The sequence below is a fragment of the Formica exsecta genome, unplaced genomic scaffold (genome assembly GCF_003651465.1).
Source record: "Formica exsecta isolate Colony F162 unplaced genomic scaffold, ASM365146v1 scaffold4, whole genome shotgun sequence".
NCBI classification, from domain to species: Eukaryota; Metazoa; Arthropoda; class Insecta; order Hymenoptera; family Formicidae; genus Formica; species Formica exsecta.
In genome coordinates this window covers 1,016,488-1,043,061 of record NW_021851238.1, presented here as the reverse complement: position 1 = coordinate 1,043,061, position 26,574 = coordinate 1,016,488, and the positions used below count along the sequence as shown (strand labels likewise).

The 26,574-nt window shown below is 44.6% G+C and overlaps 1 long non-coding RNA gene across 1 annotated transcript in view; it reads left to right on the top strand.

Annotated features, from left to right (window-relative positions):
• The window catches only part of LOC115240013, a 134,791-nt gene that overhangs the window by 48,904 nt on the left and 59,313 nt on the right, over positions 1–26,574 (top strand). The window contains exon 3 of the long non-coding RNA XR_003884721.1: positions 6,321–6,453. This is a non-coding gene — a long non-coding RNA (uncharacterized LOC115240013). The remainder of the gene's footprint in view (positions 1–6,320; positions 6,454–26,574) is intronic.

Sequence of the window (26,574 nt, the reverse complement as noted above, 5' to 3'; positions counted from 1 at the left end):
ATGCCGCCGCAACGAAATCGGAAAAAAAAAAAAAAAAAATGGATCGATATCGTCCGCCGGCCGAAAGGAACGCGCATTCGATATTCGCATATCCGATGCGAATTCCCGGCGGGCACTCGCCGCGGCGGAGGCCGTCGAAAAATAATTTTCAGTTACCGCGCGCGCGGGATAGGCGCGCACACGCACACGCGCTCGCGCGGATGATCCGCCGCGTCGGGCGGCTGCTGCTGCTGGTCCCGCGGTGCCTTTTTCTTTTTTTCCACCCCCTCCGCCGCCATCCAGTCTCTTCCTCCCACCCTCCGATTCCCCATTGCCGTCGCTATCGTCCGAGCGCACCACCCTCTCTCGGCGGGATGCACGCCGCGCCGCGCCGGCCGCTCTTTTGTTTTCCTCTATTTTCCGGTTTTTCCGGGCGGGCCGCGCCGGACACACGGGCGGCAAACCGGTGGTGTGCGGCGCAACAAGTAGCAGATTATAAAAATCACTCGGCGGCCCCGGGGGCGTGCTGAGGAAAAAAAAAGAGGAGGCATCGGGGAGAGAAAAATGCGCGCGGGCGCGACGAGAGCGGTGGCACGCCAAGGGAGAAAGCGGGATGGTGCGAGCGACGATAAGAGCGGGTGGAAGAGAGATCGCTGGATCGTACGAGCGACGAGAGAGGATCGTGTGCGGAAACGAGATGAACGAAGGGACCGGTGGCGGAACGCGGAGGGTGCGGGTCGGTGTGGGACGGAGGGGGGTTTGGAGGGAGGAGGAGAAGAGAGAACACGGCGAGTGAAAGAGGTCCGGTCGGAAGAGGGAGCGAGAGAGGGAGAACGCGTGAGAGAGATGCGGGCGTAGGTACACATTTACCTATACATATGTATGTTTCCACCCGCCACCTCCTCCGCTCTGCCACCTCTCCTCTCTGCCTTCTCTCTACCTTCCTTCGTCATCCAGCTCCCTCTTCCCCTCGATCTCTGCCTCGCTCTTTACTTCGCCAAGCTCTGTAACTCCATCGCTCTTTCCCCCTTGTGACTCTCTTCTCCCTCTTGCTCTTTCTCTCTCTCTCTCTCTCTCTCTCTCTCTCTTTATCGCCTGCTCGCTTGCTCTCTCTTTCCTCCGTTTATACTTCGGCTTTCGATCTCTCGCGCTCTTTCCGCCCGTGTATAAGCCGTGCGTGGCGATTTACATTAAACGTCGGTCCGTTTCCCTCCGCCGTTCCGCGGGAACACGCGCGGTGGTTTGGGAGAGGCGGTCGCGAGAACAGGGGGGAGGGTGAGAAGAGCTTCTCTCTTTCTCGCGCGGTTGTCGTTGCGTCGGGGAAGGGAAAATTGTCCGAAAATACGCGGACGTGAGACACGCCGATCCGTATTCGCGTGTTGCGACGCGAACCCTTGCGGTAAAGGGACGTCTTCGTGCGGTCGCGTCTCTCGATCTTGTCTCGTCTCGATTTTCGCGGAGGAGGCCTCGTTAACGCCAATATAGAATATACACGCGGTAAAATATTCGTTGAAGGGGGCACTCGACGATTTTTTGCGCTAGGAATCGAGATCGAAACGATCGTGCGATATGGCAGCGGGCTTCGACCCCGTTATTATTGTCGGATAAACTCTTCTTGGCGGACGAGGCCATAATTTGCACGAAGTTTCTGCAAATTATAACTGAATGTTTTAACTATTTATTATATATATATATATATATAATAATTATATAATATAATAATATAATAATTATATTGTATATATGATATATGATAGGATAGAGATATGATGTTATGTACAAACATTTTTCTTATCGTTTAAAAAATATTCTCTTTGCAGCGAGCCTCATATTTTATTATCGCATCGTTCCTTGACAAGCGTATGAACCAAACGCGCATAAAAATGCATTCGCCTTCGGCAAAGTCACACCGTCGAGAGGTCGCATCAAAACCGGGAAGAATCAAGGATCTTTCGCCGCTCGAAAAATCTTTTTTTCTTTTTTCTTTTCTACTTCATCTCACAGTTCGGAGAAAAAAAAACGCAATCGGAGTTTATCAGCGAGCGCGGAGCCGAGGCGCAACGCGCTTTGTCCGCAACGCGTCGCGTCGGTGCATTCGCTATGCACCAACGGCGGACTTTATACACCGCGCTCTCTGGCCCTCGTCCTTTCCGATCTCCAGTTGATCGATTTTCCGCGGGGTCGACGACCCCCGCGCTCTCGCTCTCACGAACCCCTCGTTGCTGCGCCGCGCGAAGAAGAAACGGAAAGGCGCACTTTCGGCGACGACCGCGGCAACACGCCGGACACGCCGGCCATATTTATCGACTAGGACGCACTAGGACGCGTTAGATGAAACTATATATTTACTATGAAACGCGATCAATACTCACAATTCTGATGGGACTAAACATTATCTCGTTCGCGCTCGCGTACGCTGCGTTCGGCTATTTTCGCGTTCCGTTAAATCGCTCGCAGTTAATCGAACGCGTTTCGATTCAAGCATCGTTTTCTTGTTTTAAACGCGTATTTTTTTTACCTGTTTTTTTTTTCATTGACAAGTCGTTTAGTATCTCTCGTTTAGAATATTAGCGTCCCTTAAACAGACGCTGCGCTGAATTAATAATTGAAATTGATATATTGGACGTGACGACGTAAAATTGTATAATGAAACACAGTTATTACATTAACAGCATTTAATATAAAGCATTAACTTGATTATGCGCAGAAAAATTGTATAATTTTGTATATCGATATCTCTTTAAAGTACAGAATAATTGCAATATTTTTCCGTTTCGCTCGAACAATCAAACACAGGTATCGCCAATCTAACGCAGATTTAATGGATAAAAATATTCCACGTTCCCTTATGTGTTTATTGTTGCATGAACTTAAAATTGTACGTCGCCGGAGCGTAAATAATCGAGTTTACACGCGACGTAGAACCAGCGTGTTGCGACCAAATTAGTCGGCAATGAAAATATTTCGCTGCAACAATCGAGAAATATATTGTTACAAACACTGCGGTAACCGATCCTAACGTACTCGATTTTTTTTTTTCTTTTGATCATCGCGCTCGCGTACGATTAAAACGTATTTCAAGCGATGACTGGTGACTATTTCCGACTCGGTGTACGAATTTTATGAATCCCGTTCGAACACTGCGGAATAATAGTTTTAGGAAAGTTTATTAGTTGAGATCATTGCTATTATTGTGCACTGAACGACGTACTACGATACGCTACTTCGATGTGGGTTAAAATTTGAAAGGGTCAACGATGGCTTCTCGACGGAGAGACACAGTTAATTTGATCTGGAAAAAGTTAAAGAGCTCTCATCGCGGCCAGCTCGCGTCGGCAATAAAGCCGCCGATGATGCAAATTGATGGCGAATGCGGTAACGCGTGAAATTGGTTCAAGATGCGCGTGTGCCTAGCGCAAATAAACGCGGCGAAGAGAGGAAAAAAAAGATCGCTTTGCCGGACGCGAATCAGATATTATTTTTGTAGACTTATGGCGAACGATCGCGTTTAGCAAAACTGAATTAGAGAATCGTTCTCTCCTGCCAGCTGGGAACGATCGCGGCGTCGCTCGCGAATTGCGATTGTCAAAGATGATTCAGTGGCGCCTGAGTGGCAACGTCATCTTGGCACCGCGGCGACGAATATTCGCTCCGATATATTTTTCGCGGCCGCATAAGAATAAATTGCATCGCGTTCGGGATTGCGTCGCGATCGGCTCTCGGCTCGGCCGTTGCCAAGACCCGGAAAAAGGAGAGGCGGGTTTTCTAGAACGGCTAAAAATAGCGCGCGCATTCTCGCGAAAATAAAATGGCAGCTCTATGGCAGGCGGTGGCCGATGAGAAGGAAGGAAGAAGGAAGGTGGGGACCGGGACGAGGGAAGAAGAAGAAGAAGAAGAAGAAGAAATAGGAGAAGGCGGGCGCGGTCGCGAACAGTGGTAATAGGAAAAAAAGGAGGCAAAGCATCTAAAATTGGCGGGACTGACTTGGCCAATATGCGGCGATGGTGGGCACCTACCGAAGAAATACCGGTTGGAGGAGGCTTGGACCTAGAGTAGGATGCGTCTAGGAACAAAGAAAAAAAAAAAGAAACAGGGGAAGGCGGGCGGACTTTGAGCGGATTCATAAATCCATGAGCCTAAGAAAGAGCGCTGCGTGCGATACCGGAGATATGACGGTGCATTACGATGGTGTATAAAGAGTATGAGATACCTTCATTATGGATTACAATACGATGATGGTCCTGAAGATTCCGCGATAGCCGCGTCGCGCTATCATGCAAATGTATCGTGCAAAATATGCGGCGTAGGGACGGTAATGATATCGATATTGCGCTTGAAGATACGATCTTGGAGTACGCAGTGCGTTAAGCGGGTAACATATTCTCGATCGTAATGTACAGCGACGAAAACAGCTTTTTAATAAAAATGAAAGGCAACTTTGTACTCGATCGAGCGAGTACCAAGGTGTTCGAGAACGAGAGTTACTTAACAGTGGACTTTATAGTGTTGACAACTTTTGTGAAAAACGAAAAAGAATAAGACACGCACCGTACATGTCTGCTTTTTGACAAAATAATTGTTGACACATGAGTCAAATGCGCATAAGATAAAACACTTTAACAGCGAAAATAGTGGATATTTGAAATTAGATAAATAAAAAGTTGAAGTATCGAGACATATTAATCCTTAATCTTTCTTAGAAAAGTTAAAAAAAAACCGTCAATTTATGACAGAGAAAAAAAATTTATATCATTGACATAAACACGAGAAGTTTGAAAAAGAATGAATGTGTAAAGTATAAAACTACATATCTAATTTTATGATAAAAAAATAGGTATATAGTTCTGTCTCTCTTACTTCTTCTATTACCAACAATATGAATCATTATTTATTTTTAACGCGGGACACACAGGGACAAAAAATATTTTCAAAGAAAATCGCAAACGAAAAGAAGTAAGTCTTCTTCCCGCCGATCCGTCGAGTCTCGTTTGCGTATGGACCTTGCATCTAAAAGAGCTCCGGAGAGAGGGATGAAAGGTTGCACCATCCAGAAGCAAAGAAAGAGAGAATATAAGTCGTGGGGAGAGAAGGGAGTTGGAGGCAGAAAAAGAGCGAAAAAGAAAGAGGGAGAGAGAGAGAAAGAGAGCGTCGACCTTGATGAAAATAACTCGTCGAACTGACCATACCTCTTGCACGTGAAGTTAAAAAGTGCAGCCTCGCTGCAGAGAGGGCTTTTGCCACGACTTATACATTCTCTCTTTTTCTGCCTTCGGATGCTGCAACCTTTCATCTTTCTCTGCGGAGCTCTTTTAGACGCAAGGTCCACGTGCGAACGAGAATCGGCGGGAAGATAAGTTACTTTATTTCTAATCTTACTAACTTCTTTAAAATTGCCTCCTAAAGAACTACATTAATTTGATTTCTTTCGACTTTCGATTTTTTCTTTATCGGAATTATCTATCCAACGAGATAAAACTGTTTAAAACAATGAGAGCGTCCCGATAATTTAACCATTATCATGTAATTGACTCTCGTATTCTACGCACCTTTGTTCTTGATAATACTTGTTACCGTTTCAATCATTTAGCGAATTTCAGTTTATGTGGAATTTTCCCGCATTCAATATTAAATATCTTCCGCCTGAATCGGAAAAGGAAAAAAAAAAAAAAAACGGTTTTACTCGAAAAATTGGATTTACGACCAAGTGCGTAATAAGGCTTCGAGGATATTGAGTGGCGGATATCGTGGAAAGGATTTGGCGTACGAGAAAGATTCGAGAGGCCGTGAGAGATGAACGTGGGTGGGTTGGGAGTTGGGAGCAGGATCGAACGACCTCAGTTCAGACACGAACCAACAGCGGCTCGTAATATCGACGTAGTTTTACAGGCGTCGAGGTGACCGATAGCGCTTTCGCTACCAACAGCTGATATATTCGAGTCGAATCGTGTCCACATGTGGTTCGCTTCTCAACTATCGTTCCCCGCCGCGTGATATTTAAAACGTGATTAAACAATGCGTTGAATTAGTAACGATCTTGAAGTCTTATTATCTTGTTATCGTCTTGTTATTGTTAACACGTGTAGTACAAGATGTGAATAAGAGAAGAAACTATTTCACTATTATTCTGATAAAGAATATGTTGATTATTTAATATTTCTCTATATTTAACGTAAGTTGCATAATTAGCTGTATTACAGCTAAATTTGGATAACGTAATTATTAGTTATAAGTTAGTTTTAGCTAGTTTTATCGTTTAATCGTAATATAAATAAAAACATTATTCTGACGATCGACAAAATGTGAATTTCACCAATAAATTGACAATCCCATTAATTTTACAGAATTTTGTATGACGTTAAGTCCGTATGAAACCCACGTCGTTGCACTGGGTATAGCGTCCGGATTTTGCACAACAATGCAACTGGGATTTGCACTGCGAACGAGTTTTTACTGTCATCAGTCATCAGGCAAACGGTGAGTTCTCATATTTACCTAACGTTGCAGTAGAGCGTGTGCATTCGTGCAGATAAATCATCATCGTCTGGTATCGCATGCGCACGTGTATGCGGCATATAAATATAAACACAACCTGTCATCACCACCAATGCAATGTCGAGGGTGAACACTTTTTATCTCGTGTTCCGATGGCTCTGCGTCTCTTACTCACGACCCCGACAAAGTGCACGATTATAAAAAGGTATCCTAGAAAAAAGCCTCTTAAGGGTGTCATGATTAGGGGTTAGTTAGCAAGGGACAAAAAAAGGGTACGCAAGGGTCGCGATGGTTTTCCCTAGCAGGTTGCGTATTTTTTTGTTTGGTTATCGATTTTCATCCACCTGGCTGAAAAACAAGCAGGGTGTTGCTGGTCGAAGGGAGGATAGGCTCTTTTTTCAGAGCGTGTCGCGCATTATTTACTGAAAAAAATTCCCGAAAATAGGCCATTCTTGCGCGCGACAAAGGTATGTAAACCCTTAACTCTCGAAACAAGGTGCGCTTTTGTATAGGAAAACGGCGGAAGCAAAGTATATATATATATATATATATATATATATATACATATCTCCATTAGCGTATCACGGCTGATAAAATACAGTTGTTTGCGTCTTTTTAGTCGGATCGTTCGATGAAAGTTATATGAAGTAGCTACAAAGTGTTATCATATCTATTTACTACTTAGTTGGTAAATTATGCGACGGTAGAACAATCGATTAATGACTTGAAATATTTATTTTCTTGTTAATCTGATTTGTTGGCGGTTAGCTTGAAAAAGGACACAGCACACAAATCTGTTGACACAGATTTGTTAAACGATAATTATATGCCTGGATAATCGACGTCGATTCCGAAATAAAATGCAAACTGCGAGTCGCAAATGTTTGGCGAATTTCGCGATCAACGGTGAACGGCCGCGTGCGAACCACACGTCTCCGTCCGTGAAATCTCGTTAGCCGTTTAATTATTTGTGTATGCTGAAAAGTTAAACGATAGAATTTTGCCAGCTTATCTACAGAACGTAAATACGAAGCGCGCTTTGGTCGAATTTTTTATTTATGTCCCTACTATTTTATCCGATAGCTATTATCAGTGACAATGTTTGTTCGGTGACAATGAAATGATGAATTAGCTAATAATTTATTAATTTTTTTTATCGAGCTACACAAACTTTATTAGATAAAAAGATCTCTGCATTTATCGAGTAATTGTTTAAAATCATCGACAGTTTCATCAGTCTCGCGAGTGACAGCTTCTGGGTCGAGAACTCGACCGAAAATCGAAATGCAAATGTCCCAGGATCACCCACCCGGAGGGCTCTTTAAATCTCTCGCACGTTTACCGGGCGGCTCTCGCTTGTTTATTTTTTAATTAAAGTCTTCCGCGGAGGCAGCTTCTCCTGGAGCGGTGGCCGGATTAAAAAAGGTCCCCCGGAGTTATTAAGCTAATAATGTGTCTCGTGCCGCGTGCCGTATCCTCCGTACGTAGATACGAAGTGACAAGGAGTGAAGCAGAGAGATGCAAAGAGAAAGAGAAAGAGAGAGGGGAAAAGGTCGAGGAGGGAAAAAGATGAGTTGCGAAGGTTTAGACGAAGGATAAAGAGGAAGGAGAACAAACTGGCGGAAGAGAGGATTGGCAATGTGGGAAGATGGTCGGCCGGTAAAAAAGAAGAGGGTCCAGAGCGCAAAAAATCACTTTGGCACGCGTACACAACCCCGTCCTGATCCTTCCATCGGGACGATCCTACTGATACCCACGAAAGTTTGCGACGACTCGGCTTTCCGAGACAACCTCACGTCTCGGAATGTAGACACGTGGTCAGTTTGGCACGTTTTTCCGTATGTGCTGCCAAGTTTTCGTCAAACGTAACTCCTTGGTTTTATGAAAAATAAATGTAATCGGATTTATCTTTTCGAGATCGAGAGTCTTCTCTTAAAAAACACATTCCTAGTTTTTAATTTATATATATCTTTTTTCATTTGAATCAGTTTACCAAAATCGGCAATTATATATATAATTGTGGAAATAAGAGATCGATTGAAATATTCCCATTGATAAAGTTAATATTTGTGCACTAATTTTAAAAGATTCAAATTAATAACAGTAGATGATTTTTTATGTTCTTTTTAATTATTTTTTACAAAATACTTTTTGAAACTCGTGATCAAAAACAACTGTACTATTTTGATCAGATGCAGCTCATGTAAATTGTTACTTTATAAAGCTTATATGCTTGATATTTAGGAGTCAATTAAATTTCAAGAAAAGTAGAACGATAACAATTGCAATTGCTATAAACAATATTAAGTCACGTGCGCTCAAAAAGCCGACTCAATGCGGCGACGAGAAACCTTTCAATTATAAATGTTTTAGACGCAGTCTCGAAAATATATTCTTTATAATAAGGAATTTATATCCCAGCATATCGAACCATTTTCCTCGCCTGTGATGTAAGCGTTTGTCGCCATTGTAGATGTTTCTGAAACAGACTCGCAGGCAGGAAGATAGGTAGGATGGAGAGGGTGGTAAAGAATGGCCAGACTCCGTGGCGGAGTAAAGCATGAAATAAACTCTCTATTATTGGGAATTTATGCAAAACTTTCCGGCGCAACACGCGAACATTTGTAACCGTCACGGATAACACTGATAAAAATAAAAGATCGGAGCATCGATAAACCACATTCCATTTAATTCTTAGCATATTGATCTTTTATATAGCATTTTAATTATTTGCAATGTACAAAATAAATTAAATGGATATAAATTATTCAAATATCACACTGGAGAAATGTTCGAAAATGATAAAAAATATATATGTACATCCAATTAATATATCTTGAATGCATAAAAATATGATAATACCTATATCAGAGCTGAAGCGTAAATAAATATCGTTGACATATATCTTGAAGCTTATTTATGCTAATTGCAAGATAAAAAATGAACAAAAAAGGAATTCGATGGAATGATGAATCTATTTATTCATTCTAAAATGCAGGCATATATTACCCGTATAATAATCCGATGTAATAAAAGTAGACTCACGTCGATGTCGATATTCGAGCGCAAAGAAGTCGCGCGACGACGATTTCGGCAAGATTTTGAAAGAACGAACAAAGAGAAAACGAGAAAACTGAAAGGCCGAAAAGGGCTTCAAAGAATGGCCGGAGGCTGTGGAAGGATGAAGGAAGGAAGGAAGGTCCGCTCGGCTGTCTCTCACCCTCTCGGACCACCCGCGCCTCCTTCTCTTCCGCCGCCCTCTTGCCTCTTCCTGGCCGTCATCTCCGGGGCGATTTTCCACGGCACCTAAGAGAAGGGGCCAATGAGACGCTGGGCGTCGGTATTGATCCGAGGCGTCGTCCAGGAGACGCCCGCTCCAAGACGCCCGGCTTGCCCGGCGCTAGAGAGCGGCCCCGCAGTTCGAGATAAAAGGACGAAAGCCGCTCCTGGAGACGAGCCGCGGGTCCTTCCGCCTTCCGTGTGTTCTCTCAAACCGTCCGCATGAAACCTCGTATATGATCCGATATGGTCCGCGCACTCCTGTGGCTCCTGGCCGCCACGATACCATTACACAGAGCTCGGCAACGCGAGTCTTTTATGAGGGTAACCCGGCCGACCGAAAAGTGTGTCGATCACCATCGTCGGTTCCTAGGTACGCGGAAACATTTTTTCGTTTTTTCTTTTTTCTTAAACGAATTAACGTCATTTAGTTTTCCTTCATGCACGGGTACCGACATGCATCCGCTCGTTTGTTGAACTTGAAGAGATAAGTGAAGAAAGAAAAATGAAAACTCTCTTTGTTTTATTCTTATGATAATCAAGTTTTATATTTAAAAATTGATTATTATTTTTAGTATCGCTATAAATAGCATTAAATTAATAGCGTATGTAAAAAATAGTTTCTAGTCAAATTGAATCCATAATTTAATAAGCTATGAGTAATATTAGAGATTACGGATTGAGTTTTAAATTCTTAAACTTTATGAAACATGCCGTATTCTCTTTCTTCGTCTTTGTTCACTCCAATGAAATAACATTTGCGAATTGCGTTCGCAATGTTTGAAGCCCTGAAAGCGTAACGAGCGGTTTGTCGTGCTCGATTCGGCAGAGACCTCGATCACTCCTCTAGATCGAACCTCGTTTAGTTCGGTGCGTTTAAAATTAATTATATACTCTGTTATCAATCACATTCGGTTACCATGGCAACGTAGCATCCCTTGCCATATCATGCCGGTCTCTTCAATAGCGCGCGCTCGCTCCCATTTGCGTATGACGAGCATAACCGGCGAACAAATACTGCACCCGAATTCGCGAAAACACGTCTTCCCGCTCGAGAGAAAACACCGTCGACACCTTTCCCGGCCAAATGAAACGAAAACATGTAACACGAATGACGGAGTGGAACATAAAATCATCGCTCATCCGTGCGTCAGGTCGGTTCTCGTGCGCAATCAGTCAACATTGTACTTTGTTAACATTATCTTTGGCTAAAACGCACATGTATCGTCTATTTTTTTTTTTTTGCATTTTTCTTTTTACCACATTTTTTTTTAATATTATATATAATTATATATTTTATAACCATGCATATATATTTATTAAATAATTATACAAATCGATTGTTTAGTGATCTTCCAATGAAAATGTCTCGTCGTTTTTTTCTTTCGACTACGAATGAAAATTCTCTGTCGCGTGAAAAGATTTCTTTTTATTCCTATTTCCCTCTTTGAGAGGATGCCAAAATATTTGACAGGCTCATAGCGAGAAAACTGAAGCGGCGACGTTATTCCGCAATCCACACGGCAATCTTGGCCGGTGTGAAAGGATACCCGAAGGAATATCCAATGGACGCGCGACGCCTAAGCTTTCAGTGGCGCGCGTCGGGACGCCGCTCCTTTTATTTTCCTTCAATTTCCTTCCTTTCAGGTTTCCCATCAGCCTTTCCATTAATATTAAAACAGGAGCGTAGCCTCGCGAGGGCTGTTTCAAAGAGGGTGGCGGTGGCGTTTCAGACCGTGCACGGCTATGTCGAGGTACCAACCGGCGGCGACGATGGTGGGGGTCGAAGGACCACGGTGAGGGAGGGCTAAGGGGCGTTCGGCTCGTTTTTCATCTTGATCTTCTAGAGTTACCAATTTGAACTAGGTAGACCCATCCTTTCTCTCCGCTGCGTCCCTTTATCTCGATTCGCTCAAATAGATGTGCTTAATTTAAAAGACAAATTCTTGGGAAAATAATTCTTAATAGATAGGGACTCTGTCGTATTTTCTTTTTAATAAAAAGTAATTATAATTATAATTAATTATATTGTAATTGTATAATTATATATCGGCGTATCTTTGAATCGATCGAAGAAGCTCGACAAAGACATTCGTGGGAAAGCTTCCGGTTCTTGGCCGGTAACTTGCGATTATTTATCGTGACCTGACCCTTTCTTACGCAACCCTCGCCGCGGGCAACCCTTCAGGGTCGACCAACGGTCAGCGAACCCCCGTTTCGGCATTATGGGAACCGGTTTTTCGAATGCGCGCGGTACGGCTGCAATTTTTCCGGAGAATTTTTATCGCGAACCCGTTTGACCGGTCAAACGAACGTGTGTCCAGGTGGTCACTTCCTGGCCACCCCAGTTTGGGTCATTCTTAATCCCCCTTCTTCTCCTTTTTTTTCCGTCGCCTCTCGCTGCTTCTTAATTCCGCGGCACGATTTGCGGGAACGTAAATGCGTTTTGTGAATCCTCCGTCACGTATAATTGCCTTTGCTTTACACGACCGATCCAACGAATATATTTTTAGTAATATTTACGGAAATGATGTAATTTCAGCGACTGCAAATTTTCGTACTAGAAACAGAAACGTGATTTCTTTACGTGACGGGAAGAATGTGATAATAGTCGGAAATAATATTTTATTACATCAATGCAACGTGAATATTTTCAACCTCTGATTTTTAGAGATACATCCTGCTTCACTTGTAATTAACTGAGCTTATCACGTTTCTAAATCGAAATGTATATGGGTAAATATTCTGCCGGATATTCACCGCATAATATGAGTGGTTGATTTTATGAGTAATATATATGAGAGCGGAAAGTTCGGTAATTAATGGCTTTTATTCGAGAGCAATGAATGAGTGAAATAAACTCGGTTGCAAGTAATTCGAACGTCCTCCCAATCTATATATAAAGCTTTATAAAATCTCTTCTTGCTCGGTAATTTTTGGCGCATTGAAGCTTTATCGAATTCGCTGCGGCTTGATGATTGCTTATTCTTTTTTGCCGTGATTTTTGTCCCATGACTAATCAAATCGCCGAATAAAATCGCTCTAAAAATCGCGTAAAACAAGTGAAATTTGGAAATAAATTTTACGATTGCAATTTATAATCCGCCTCGTTATTTACAAACATAACGGATTAACGTTCCGCGTCGCCATTAATCTTGATACTCGGCCGCGATGCCCGCCGCTTTTTGTCGTGCCCCGGAACTAATGCGCGCGATTTCACGTCTGACAAGACGTTGAGAAGGTTAGCTCGCCTCTTCAGTGTTTTACATTTGCATTCGATGGCAAGTTGCGCGGGGCCGGGGGTAGCGTCGGCGACGACGGCAGCGGGAGGCGGCGGCGAGAGACGGCGGAGAGGGGCGAGGTGGATGGGGGGTGATGTTTTGTAAGATCTGCTCGAGAGACCATTCGTCTTAGTATCTGCCTCGGGGGGCGGTGAAATATAAGCTAGATCTACGAGAAAGATAAATGAATCCATCCTCCCTCTCGTCTCTCCCGCCGCTCTCGCCACCACCCCGCCCGCTCTCGTTTCCACCCTCACCTTCCTTTCGCTCTGCCGACGCTACCCTCTCGCGCGTCGAGAGAAAACCACCCGGGACAAGAGTATCGTTCTCGCGGCTTGCTCCATCTCTACTTAAGGAACACGTAAAAAGGGGAACGCCTCGATTATGCCGATTATGACGATTTATCCGTCGTAGCGTGTGTGCCATTTGCGAGATGACATTGCGAGTCGCGCAATTAATCATCTCAAATTACGGCGACCGTACAACGAACGCGCAATTATACAACGCGGGGATAAATCGTGAGAACGAAGGGAAGAAGGCGAATGAGACGAACATCCTCAAAAGTAGGCCGACAGGTGGAAAAGGCGAAACGATGTGGCGAAACAAGGTGCGTAAGAAAAAACGCAATCGCAGGGAACGAGATTCGACCGAAGGGACTGTGGACGACAGCGGAAGAAAAAAAAGGAGGGAAAAAGGGGGAGGGAAGAGGAAAGGGGGGAAAGAAGAGAAATAATTTGGACGCGGTGAAGAAGAAGCCGACGGCTCCTGCGTCTGGCGGCGTCTGCGGAGTCGGCGCCCGCCCCCTTTTCTCCCCCGTTGGATAAGCATCGCTTTGCATACGATCGCCATTTTGCGGGGAGCATAATTTAAATTTCGTTCCATTGTTTTGTCGCTCTTCTTACTCCCTCTCCCCCTCCCCCTTGGCCCACCCTCGGAGCGGAGTTTCGAGTCGCCGGCTCCGGGGGCCACCCTCGCCCCCACCTTTGTCACGCAACCCTTCGTGCACCACCGCGCCGTGCCTTCGTGCAACCCCCCTTCGTGCCACCGTCCTCTTCGCTACCGGCGCGGTGGTGTTACCGTACCCCGCCAGCAGCAGCGGCGGCCATTTGCATGAAATTAGAATCAGAATTTTCTTGCCGGAAAATTGGCCCCTCGCCGCCCAGCCATCTCGGCAGTGACTGCGAAAATTTTAATTAATTTGCTGCCGAGCGATGTTGCGATGCTTGAGATTTAGTCCCCATTTGTAACATCCGAGAGACCGAACCATATCGCACGATTTTGATAAAAAGATCAATTGTCTCGCGGATTTGATGTATTTATTTATATTTGTAATCTTTATAAATCTGTGTTTTTTCTTGCAAAGAAAAAAATTGATTTATTTCTATATATTTTTATATATATTTGAAGTATAATTATATTGTATAATTTCTACATTGTATACACGGCCGTTTATTAATACTGTACTCGAATCGCGAATACTGGACGAATGTTGCATCCAAACATCGAAACAAGCTCGGCTCTAATTAAAAGCTCTCGACGCAACGGGATTCTTCAAAGCGATAGTCTGGCCGTATAATTTCTATAAATACGATTTGTTAATTTTACACGATGTATGCGCTATAATTACAACGCGCATCGGCGATACTTATGGTGTCAGCTGTAAGTATTTCACCGTCACATTAAAGCTCGTAAGCTCGTTATCTTCCGCGAAAGGCACGATAGACCCTCGGCTCCGGCGAAAGGTAATGTACAGCCCAGGTGTAAGAGAGGACACGCCGTGCGTTTCATAGCGTTTAGCCTTTATAGCGTGTGGTTCTCTATGCAGTCTTCTCGTCGAGGTAGGTAGCTTGTCGTCGTCGTCTTCTTCTTCTTCGTTCCCCGACCGTCCCCGCGCCGGTCCTCTTCAGCCTCTCAGGCTCAGCCTCCGCAAGCTCGGCGCCGCGCTACGACGGCGCTACGCCGCGGGAACAATGGACCGAAATAAATAGCCCGTCTTTCGTCTTTTGTTTCTTGGGGGCCCATTGTTGCCTGCCGTAGATAAGAAAACAAGAGACTCTGTCGCCGTGTTTACGAGCCCCGGCCCCGGGGCTCTCTCTCTCCTGGATGCTACGGCCCCCTTTTTGCCTCACCACACACCGCCACCTCCGGCCTCCGTCACCGCTGCCACGATACCGCCGCAGTCTCCGCCACCTTCCACCCACGTGCGCCTCTCCTTCCTCCTCTTCGCAAGCCGCTCGCATCCGCGTCTCTCTCCCTGTTCGTCTTTCGTAATCCTTCTTCGCGCGTGTCGCGCGACGTTCTTCGAAATCCGGCTGACACCGTCGCCGCTTCATTCCACCTGTCTGTCAGACACTGTAAAAGTGCGCGAAATTTTGCGGATTTGGAATATCGAGAGAAAGAGAGAGAGAGAGAGAGAAAGAGAAATTAGTCCGACTATTGTTGCGATTGAATTGAATGGTGGCTCATTTGGATATACATTTCATTTCAAAGCTACATATAGACGTTCGTTCGTTGACTTTCCGGTTAACTTTACACGTATTTTGCCTAATCGTTCGTCTTGCTTTAAAATCAAAATCAGGAAGATATAAAGAGCGTCCGGAATTAAAACTGCGAGATTTTCTCAGATGCAGATGATTGCTAAAATAAAACATTTCTATATTTACATCTTTGAATAGACATTGAGAAGGATCTCAGATAAAATGTGCCGATGGTGCAGAGGAATGGCGGATCAAAAATCTAAATTTACTGCAATTACCGCGAGCGAGTTAATCAAATAAAACTTTCCTGAATTACAGTTATCACAATTTTGTTTTGTATTAAACAGAAATTCCTCAATTACACGATTTTCTCAACTCCGGGATAATAATCGACGTTCCACGCGCAATCGCTAGCGATCCCGTTTAACGGCGAAAGATTCGCGGAGCGCCCAAACTCCTCCAATTTAACATACATTGAGATATATATTTTTTTTTTATCGCGCTATAATTGCGTTACAGGAAGATATAAAGAGCGTCCGGAATTAAAACTGCGAGATTTTCTCAGATGCAGATGATTGCTAAAATAAAACATTTCTATATTTACATCTTTGAATAGACATTGAGAAGGATCTCAGATAAAATGTGCCGATGGTGCAGAGGAATGGCGGATCAAAAATCTAAATTTACTGCAATTACCGCGAGCGAGTTAATCAAATAAAACTTTCCTGAATTACAGTTATCACAATTTTGTTTTGTATTAAACAGAAATTCCTCAATTACACGATTTTCTCAACTCCGGGATAATAATCGACGTTCCACGCGCAATCGCTAGCGATCCCGTTTAACGGCGAAAGATTCGCGGAGCGCCCAAACTCCTCCAATTTAACATACATTGAGATATATATTTTTTTTTATCGCGCTATAATTGCGTTACTTTCAAAGTATCGTCGAACTCTGACGCTTAACGTTGTTCTGTCGCATTCGCACTCTCGATCGCGATGATTGCGCACTCACGTTCACGGGGACTACCAGTCCTCCCGTCTTTTATTTCGTCGCAACAATAGAAAAGAATCAGTACCATGGAGCGGTTTGACAACGGCATTGCGAGCATTGGGGCATTCACGAACGTCCTGACCGATGCGTGTGTGTCGGCCTCTGCACCCCTGGACACGCTGGACATTGGACAGTCGTGGTCCCGTTGGCCGGGAGAGCCTAATTTCGAAAACGGTAAACTGGTTTGTCCAGTTTCCACCTTTATTCGCTCCTTCGACCTTCCTTCCTTCCGTACCGCGCCATGCGCTCGTAGGGTCGCCGCGCAGCCGACTGGATCTAAAAAGAAGAGCGCGTTCAGGGGGGACCGTAGTGGCGGTCACTTTTTCGACCGGGGTCCAGTCGGTCAGTTCTCATTGGACATTGGTTACAGTTATTCGCGATTTTTCGCGACGATCGGTCGCGTTGCGAAGAGTACGGCTTTTTCGAATTTTTCACGCGTACCCACGGAAAAAGTTCCCCTTTTCCACGTGTGTCCTCGCGCAGTGCAATTCGCTCAGAATATTGTTGCGAAAGTCGCAGAAAATTGGTGCTGGAACGGAGCAAAGATATTTAATTTAATCGCTAATATCTCCGCGTTAAAGTACACGATTATTGAAAGAAATTTTATATCACGAAAGTTTTTGAATGAGAAGAACGTCGTATAATTTCATAATTGAGAATATATATGAGAGAGAAAGAAATGCTATTTACCGAGGAAGATGCCAGAATTATCCGAGCGTTTCTCTCGCTCGAACTATCGCTTGTGCTTCGAGATGCAGAAGGAAGCTGCGAAGGAGGCCAAAGTTCGGTGGAAGCTCGCGACAGAGACAAAAAGGGTTCTCGGAGTTTCTTCCTGACCCCTCGATCTCCATCCGTGCACCCTCGCGCGATTCTCTCACTTTCCCCGGGGCTTCTACGTTCCAAGGAGCTCGGTGTAATTCAAATTCGGTTAATTCCGGTGATTTTTCAAAGTTTCATTAGACGCCGCCGGGCGGTAGAAGGGGGGGAGGGAGAACGTAGCCCCCGCGGGTGAAGTATGGCCTCATACTTTACTCTGCGGTCGGCGAAGGCGTCTTAGGCAACTAAGGAATCCTGGAATAACAGGACTTGCGAGCACACGAGGCGATGGTGGGTGGATGAAGAAGGACGAGGAGGAGGAGGTAGAGGAGGGGGGTGGGTGGAATATAAGGGAGGTGGGTTATACCAGGGCAAAGGATTGCCGAGCGCGGTTAGGCGGGTGCGCGGCGAAGGGGCACGGCCGGAAGGAGATCCAAAATTGAAGCTACCTCGATTTAGATTAGACGAATTTATATCGCTCGCCGGGAAAATCGCTCGCGGCACCTCCCGAACGGCTGGAAGTCGCTTTCTTTAGACAAAATGAAGATTCTACGCTTTCGCGACGAAGTACCACGAGTTTCCTTCATTCGTTAATCTCGCTTCTTGAATACGTGATGCATCCAAAGATAATAAAGTTACAGAATTTTTTAGATAAAATATTTTATAAGAGATTATTATATACACTTTGGAATATATTGAAATATAATATGATAAAATATTGCGATGGGATCCATTTTTGTATCGAGCAAAATTTTTATACAAAGCGAAGAAAGAGCTGAATTACGAGACAATCGACGTTAGAGCCGTTACTTTCGTAAAATAGCGTCCTGCAATCTGCTGTAATTTATGGTCGCCGTAAACATCTTTGAAATTACAGTCTGATTACTTGCGAGACTTTCCGGTCGCTCTCCGGTTATCATCGTAATGAGGCCACGCGGCGACGGTGTACCGGGTGGTAGGATCTTTTTCCTCCCTGCGCGCGCGTTACGAGCGTGCATGCGAACGAAAGGCGGCGGGCGTGCATGCGTGCACATGACGCGACATCTGGTCCCCTCTCTCCGATGAATCGTGATTTTTTCACCTAGTTCCTCGGATTTTTCAGCTTTGACTTCCGGTGTCCTTCTGGCCGCCGGCCACCTCGTCACCGCTGACGATTGTCTTCCCGCACACAGTCCCGCCTCCGTCGTCGCTCTGTCGCGAAATATCACGTGTCGTCGCTCCCATCTTAAATAAGTCACGATAGAAACAGCTCAACAATTTTCTACCGGCGACGCGGAGGGTGGTAACTTTGTAGCATTCATCGGAGAGACAACGGGGAGCAACCCCATCGCGTGCCAGCCATGGTCATTCCACCATCTTTCTATATTACAAGAGCCAGGAAAGTACTGAAATTACGGTAAATTGCTTTGGGAGATGGTTCCGCCCCCGTGTGGCGTCGGCGCGAACCCCGCGAAAGAAACAAGCTCGTGCAATTGTTGTGCGCGAATAACACGTCTCGCCGTTACTTCGCGATTGGCACGTTGCGGCCGGGTTTCCTTAGATCTTGTACGCCACGTTTTGCGAGAAACGAATTTGTCGAACGCGATGCGAATGAAGGGGATGCAATTACAGACATTAAGGAAGGAGACACGAGGTCATTACGCGATCCTAAAGAAACCGGCGCGGCGGCTGGCGCGAAAATTCGCTGACGCCAGCTGCTTCCCCGTCGAAAGAATTTCCTCGAGAATCGTTTCGGAGGGTTCCCTTTCGCCCCCTCCGTCCGACGGCTCCGCGCACTCGAGAGGAGTCCTTGGCGAGGGATGGTTTTAATGATTTTTGGGGGTTGCTCGGAATGGCACCCTTTCTACGGATGGGCGAAGGCGGGCGCGGAGTACGGGGCATTTTTAAGCCCTTACTTTCGGTAGGAACCCTCTTCTCCGGTGCTCTCGTCGTAGCCCTTTCTCCGCAGCTTTTACCCCCGGCGAGAAAACCTGAGGGTGGTTTGTTTCGGCAGTACAGCAAAGGGCGGGCGAGAGGGGCGGTCGGGTGTGCGGGGGAGACGGAAGAGAAAGACTTGTAGTCGGGGGTGGGTTAGTCGGTCCTGCGCGAAAGATGGCTGGCAAAATGGAGGGATCTCTTTCTATTATGCCTCGTCCCTTGGCACCGGTCTCTCTATACGCTTCGAAGAACTCCCTTATCGATTTCTGAAAAACAGGACACCCGGTACAGAAAGGAGAAAGAGTCTCCGTTGAGGTCTTTGATCGTCGACACGATAAACGGCGATGTATTTTCCGTCTCTCCAACTCGATTTTTAATCAATCGCTTTATACCTTTGACGATATACACTGCTACATTTAACTGAAGAAAATGTGAAGGAACATATTTTCCGATTTCAGAGAAACGTCATTGTCCCCTGATTCTGATTGGAAAGAAATAGTGTCATTGATTCAAACGACCTTCGTATAGAGTTGTTTGTATCGAGTTACAAAAAACATATATTTTTGATTTCGGAAAAAGAAATTTTAAGACAAATATTTAATTTTGAACAATGTGAGAGAATTACATAAACTTTTTTCTCGATATTAATTTAAGCTTTGTTTTTATAAAAATATAAAGTTTCATATGTGACTCATGAAAAAAGATACTACGGCCAGAATGACGGCACATCAGTCGTTTTGCTTTCAACAGTTTTAAAATCTGAATGTGAGAGCCAACACATTTCGCCAAACTTGTTTTAAAGCAATTACGATCGCGGCACGTGAAAAGGTAAATTTTTGCTGGGACCGCGGTATCTCATTTTTCGCGGCCGGCAGTTTGCTCGCGTGTAGTGAGTTGAGGTGAAAAAAAAGAAGATGCAACTTCGAGAAAGTCTCGGGCCGTGTGTGTTGATGATGAAGCGCGGAGAACGGCTGCGGAAAAGCGCCGTGCGATTTTCCTCTTCGCAGCCTCCTCCTTCTCCTCCTCCTCCTCCTCCTCTTCCCCTTGCTTCTCTCCTCTTCCTACCAGGAAAGCGGCGGAGAGGAGTACGCGGGAAGTCGCCTTCATTAGTAAACTTTCGTTTAAAATTTCTGCCGTTCCGTGAGCAAAAGGGGATGAGAGGAGGAGCGAGAGGGATGACGCCGAGCAAAAACAAACGCGCCCCACCACCCAAACTCGATTTTAACTTTCGAGATATAATTAATTTTTCGAGACCGCGCGCGCGGCCCCGCGCGTGTATCATCGCCGAGAAAAAGAGGATACAGAACGAAAGGAACGAGTCGTAATTATCTCGAGACGGTTTTACCCAACGGATGAAATGAATAGTCCGGGAGAAGCTTTGGCGCTCTCTAACATCGTTGTTTTGTCGCGACTGATTTTAATACTTGGGACTATTATATGTATGATAATAATTATTTATAAACTAATTAATCTTTTTTTTTCAACTGTAATAAATCTAGCGATTCTATAAATTATTTAAATTGTTTGTAATATGTCTCGCAACATTTATCGAAAAATATTTATTAAATTAAGAAAAGTAAAAAGATATAGATATCATTCGCGAGATAAGAAAAAGATATAATAAACGGGATTTAATATTACACTTACAAATTTAAGAAATTTAGATAGTTTTTTTGTGACATGTATATAATTTATATGCCAGTGAAACGGGAAAGGAAATAAAGTAAAAAAGCGTGTTGAAAAAGTGGATCGCAATCGTGCTTTGCTCGACGCATTATGAATTTTGTAACCCGCGTCGCTCCGGTAGCCGTAGTCATCTCGTTCTCGAAGCGACCAGGGTGTACGCCATGAAATAAATAGTAACGGAATCCTGTGCGAACTCACCACAACTACCATCTCACGCCGTACGACGTGAGAACCCATAAACCAGGAATAACAAGCCGAGAGACGAGAAACCACCGGAGCTTCTCGCATATACACGTCGAAAAAGTAGCGGCACGGTCGAAGTGTTTGCATAACGTACACGGCGCAAAAATATTATCCGGACGTAACTCGAGAAAATTACTTCCGTACGTTCGAGTAAGAAGGATGACGACAATTATTAAACGGAAAAATGCTAGAGAGCCGCGTATACATACGCTCTACAGAATGTTTCTAAATTAAATTCATTATTCTTAAATTATTTTCGCAATTATGCCGCTCTTAAAAGGTCTTTGTGTAAAGTTCACACTCAGATATATGCAGACGTAAATTTATTTACGGAGTAAAATGGGCCTGGATAATGTCGACGTTAGATGGTTGGTGGTGCAATGAATAAAAGTGAATTTTTATAAAAAGTGTAACGGACGACGATGTCGAATTAGTGAATAATATTACGAAAATCTCCGCGGGATTAAATATGCAGAAAATCTATTTCTCGCATAAGTCTAAAGAATATTTGGTCGAATTTCTCTTGCAAGGAATTCGGATGTTAATAATTTATCAGTATTTTTGCGTCCGGGAGAGACCGACCATTCTTACGGGATGACGTTCTCGCGCTTACGGTGTGAAATCGAATTATTATCAGCGATCGTTGGCTTAATTCGATAACCGTTCGTTCGGAGAAAGCGAAGAATGATCTTTCCTTCTCTACTCTTCTTGTTTTCCCTTTCTCTCATCCCGTGACTCGGATCACTCTATAGCGGTTTAGCAGCCATCGCGAAGTACCCGTTAAATTATTCACGGGGATGAAATATTGTTAAAGTGAGGTTTGTATGCAATTTTAATGCAAAAAGGGTCGGCCAGGATGGAAAGGATATTCTTCGGATATCGCTTCATCGATTTCGCGGCCCGCTAATAAGCCTCGTTCGTTGTGAACCGAAGGATGAGTCTTGCATTTTAATGGAAGTCTAAGAAACGTTACGTTTCCAATTAACATACTTGCCACAAATCTCGTGCGCGGAACACGTTGTAGTTATGCGTTCTAATTTCAGTCATAACGCACGTTTACGATTAGTGTCAATGTAAATTCTTTAGTTTGTCTTTCGCCACATTTTTCCGACATGTTCGCGATCTCCGCGGCCGACGAACAGAGACGCATCGCGGTTAGACGAACTCGTATAATATAAAGGCGCCGATAGCGCGGAACGAGAAAACGATGCGAGAAAGCGTGGATGGAGAGAAAGTGCGCGGCAAAAGGAAACGACGACGACAACGACGGCGGGATGGACGACGAGGCGAGAACCTCGCACGAGTCGAGAGAGAAAGAGAGCCGAGGATGCACGCACAGCGAGGTTTCTGCGGGCCTCCGCATTAAAACGAGAGGTGAATTCGAGTCTGGCAAAGTTTTAAATGATTTTCGCCGAAGTTGCCTCGCGAGTTGGTTTATTAGGAAAAGTCAATTTGCCCAGAGAGCCGAGCGAACGAACGAGATCGACAAAGAGAAAAAGAGAGAGAGAGAGAGAAAGAGAGAAGCAATGCTTTAGTGAGAGCGATGAGGAAAGGAGAGCAGGAAGAGAGAAAGAGAGAAAGAGAGGCACTCGACTACATAGGTCGGAAAAGTCCTACAAAATTACGACGTTGCATTTCTCCTTTCGTAACGCCCACACCGGGGCGGGTACAGCGCCTCGACGTCGATGTCGAGGGTGACCAGGGATGCTCGAGAGACGTTCGCGATATCGCGTCTGTGCGGAGAAATTCAAGGCATCTCGCGTCAAGAAATGCGCTCGCTCCAAAGTTCTATCGAAAGTAAAACGCACATTGTAACTGGGATATTATAAAATCATTTGTAACTAATTGTAAGTCTGCGTTAGAAATGTCTCTTTCATCGAAATCCTTTCGATAAGAGTTTGAATTTTATTGAGGATTACGTATAATATAATTTAATAATGTAATATAATATTATTTTTATATAAATCCAATAATATAAATGAAATATCCATTATATATAAAAATCTAATAACACATATTAATCGAATATGTGAAATATGTTGAAGAAGAATCTAAATGAAAAAGAAGAATTTTAATCGTATTCTGCTACAATAAAAAAATTAACACGCTACATTTTTAATGTTGTAGAATAATTGAATGGTTCTAATATTACTATTTAATATATATATACAACGTGTCGCGATGATAACGTGCAAAGCTATGCGAAATATGCACAGATATCTACAGATATGGATGCAGAGAATCCATGCTAAGAGCGTGTAAACAAGCACTCTGGAAAAACTCGTTGAAATCGCTTTTCCCTCCGGCATAAAACGTGGGTCTCTTACGTGAAACAAGAGCCAGGAAGTCGGAGTCAATTTGACCCTTGGGCTCCGCTGACCGTTCGCATCTCTGCACAGTTAACGCGAACACGCTGGAAAGGGTGACACGGATATACAAGCAAAAAGTGATATCTCGCGTAAAGCGGATACTCTTCTCTCGGGAAAGATAAACCGGACAGGTTTATAAACGAGAATCTCGTGTGTTAATTATATTCTTTTCTGGACGCATTACGCGTAATTTGTAACGTTGTAACGCTGAGAAGCTCGTGGATCGCGATGAGATGCATACGCGAGATGATCCATCTGGAGCAATCACAAGATGGAGATCAAATTGATCGGAGGAATTTCGAAGTCGTCTTCGCGAAGTGACGGGAAGGAGGGAAAAGAAGGATACGATGGATAACTGTCGAGGGTGGCAAGTGGAGAAGCACTTGTTCGCAGAAGCCAAGTTTGCTCGCGCGGCGAGAAAGCGAAAGAAAGAGGGAGAGAGAGAGAGAGAGAGGGAGAGAGAGAAAGGGAAACGACGTGAGAACGGGAGAGAAAGGGCAGAAAAGGGATAGAGAGAGGAGAAGAGAGGTCCAGGAGCGGGTCCACCAAGCTTGCTCCTCCGTGAGGGTGGCTCCTCTGAATCAATAAGAACTGTTTCCCCCGCGGATACCCATCCCCTCGGCCATCCCACCCACCCGTCCCCCCTTGTCGCCCCGTTCGTCGCCTCGTTCGTGGCACCCCTACAGGCCGACCTACCACCTTCAGCGTTGCTCCTCAGTTTTCTCCCCTTTTTCCTTTTATTACCGCGAGGAGGAACAGTGGGTGGGTCGACCCCGGAGCGGGAGCGGCCATCTTTATTTCTCTCCTACCCTCCACCTCGACCTCCTCTTTCTCCTCCGGCTTCTCCTTTCGTCTCCACCATCCACCGGGGTAGATCCTACGACCTCTATCCGTCTTGCCTCGCCGAGCTCCCTCTTTCTCTCCCTCTGACTCTTTCTTGCCCGCTTCCCTCGCTCACTGACGTGCGAGCTCGACCTTTTGGAAACGAGAGCCGCTTCCAACGGTGTCTTTCCACCTCTTCTTATTCTTACCGCCCTTCCCTTCTCTACCAGCGTGTCGCCTATCCGGCGCCCTTCTTCCACCCTTCCGCGCATCCCTGCCCCCTTCCTTTGGGATATTTCAGCAGTTTTCTATAGATCGCGCTCGCCGGGACGAGCGCCCCGGTAGCGAACTGTCGCGAAGAAACAAACTTGTCTTAGGCGATAACCGTCATACCAGCAGATATTTAAATTCCTTCCCTAAATTATTAACGTTAATATGTAGCAGTCGCGTGGCTTAAATTTGAACGAATAAATGCTCTTGCTATACACATTACAGATATAAAGATACTGATGCTCGTCCATCATTATTAGCGGTTACCTAAAATGTAACGATACGCGGCGGTCAAAGAAAACCGCTATGCAGTTTTGGGAAAAGTGGGATTATAATGGTAGTTATGTATCATCGTTACTGACATTTTAAAGGATTAAACGTACTTCGTGCATCTCTCCTTCTCACCATTCCCGGGAACGAATTAGACACGCGATTGTTGCGTTAACTCTACCATGCGTTCCGGCTAATTTATTGGTCTATTTCGCCTATATCTAACACTTTAATTACTCGTGCCAAAGTTACCGCACTTAAAACCGTCAAATTATTAATTGTAATTGGTATTGATTATTGTCAAAGTTATATATGCAAAAAAAAATTTTAACGATGAAGAGGGATTGTCTCTCAGATAAAATCCAATCTGCGGAGATGCGAGATTTCTGTCTCTCCCTTCTTCATCTGACTACCAACAACTCGCTATTAGTTCCCTCCATAATCGTGAAATCCCATCGAGGGCCAAGGATCCCAGGAGATCATCTCGTGGCTCGTAATCGTCAGGATCTTCGACGAGGTACCACAGGTGTCCGCACGGTCAGAGCGGAAGCGCAAGGACGATGCCGGCGGCCGTGGCGGTGGTTAGGTGGTTGCCGATGGAAGTGGTGGAATCGGTGGAAAGAGGGATCGAAAGAGAGGAAGCAAGGGACGCGAGAGAGGACGGCAGGGCCGGAGAGTGTTGGAGACAGTTGCCGCGGTGTTGCCGGATCAATTTCGGTGGACCGCAGACACAAACTGTTTCAGTGGACTCAATCGAGCGGTTCTATCGTTGCCCGTTCCTTCTCTTCTCGACGCCTCTCGCGTCTCACTCGCACCTGTCGCAGCATCCGCGGCATTCTCGCTCGCGCGCGAGGATCAATTCTATGCCGCCGTTCGTCTTGTCGTCTCTCTAGTCTCTCCTCTTTTCGCTTTATCCTGACCGCAACCGTATCTCTCGCTCGTTTGACGTTTCGCTATTTACAAACAAATATAGTTTTATTATTTATCCACGTATTGCGATTAATAAAGATTCTCGTGATATTCTTGAAAAAATATAAGATTCTTTGTATAATTTCTTATGATATGGATGAAATTTTTTTTTCTGTTTAGCGCTACTATTATCTAATCTAAAAATCTTTCGTATAAAATACATAATAATAATTTAATCTTAATAACTTCTGTTTGATGAGTTATACGAATTATAACATAACGTACATGTTTTTTGTGGTTGACGTTTATTATTCCGTACATATAAAGATCTCGTGGACCACTGGAGGATAATAAATATGTAGCAATGTATACGGCTATACCAGCGCACTCATCTTTAATTAAGTTCTTCTAAATTTTAATTCTTAAGTTTCTGATACTGATTTTTTTTGCGATATATCGCACGGTCATTAAGATTTTCATCTTAAGCTCGACAGCCGGCTATGCCGCGTAGATATCGATTTTGCAATTAGCCAGAAAATAATTCAGCCTCTTACCTCGTGCGTCCTTGACGCTCGGAAAATATTCGTAAACCCGTAATTGAAATAAATTTTCGGCTGCTCCAGATTGGTGTTGAATCCTGCGAAACGTCATAATGCGCCGACGATGGCTCCATATACGCCGCTCATCGTGTTTAATCTTGCGGTTGGCTTT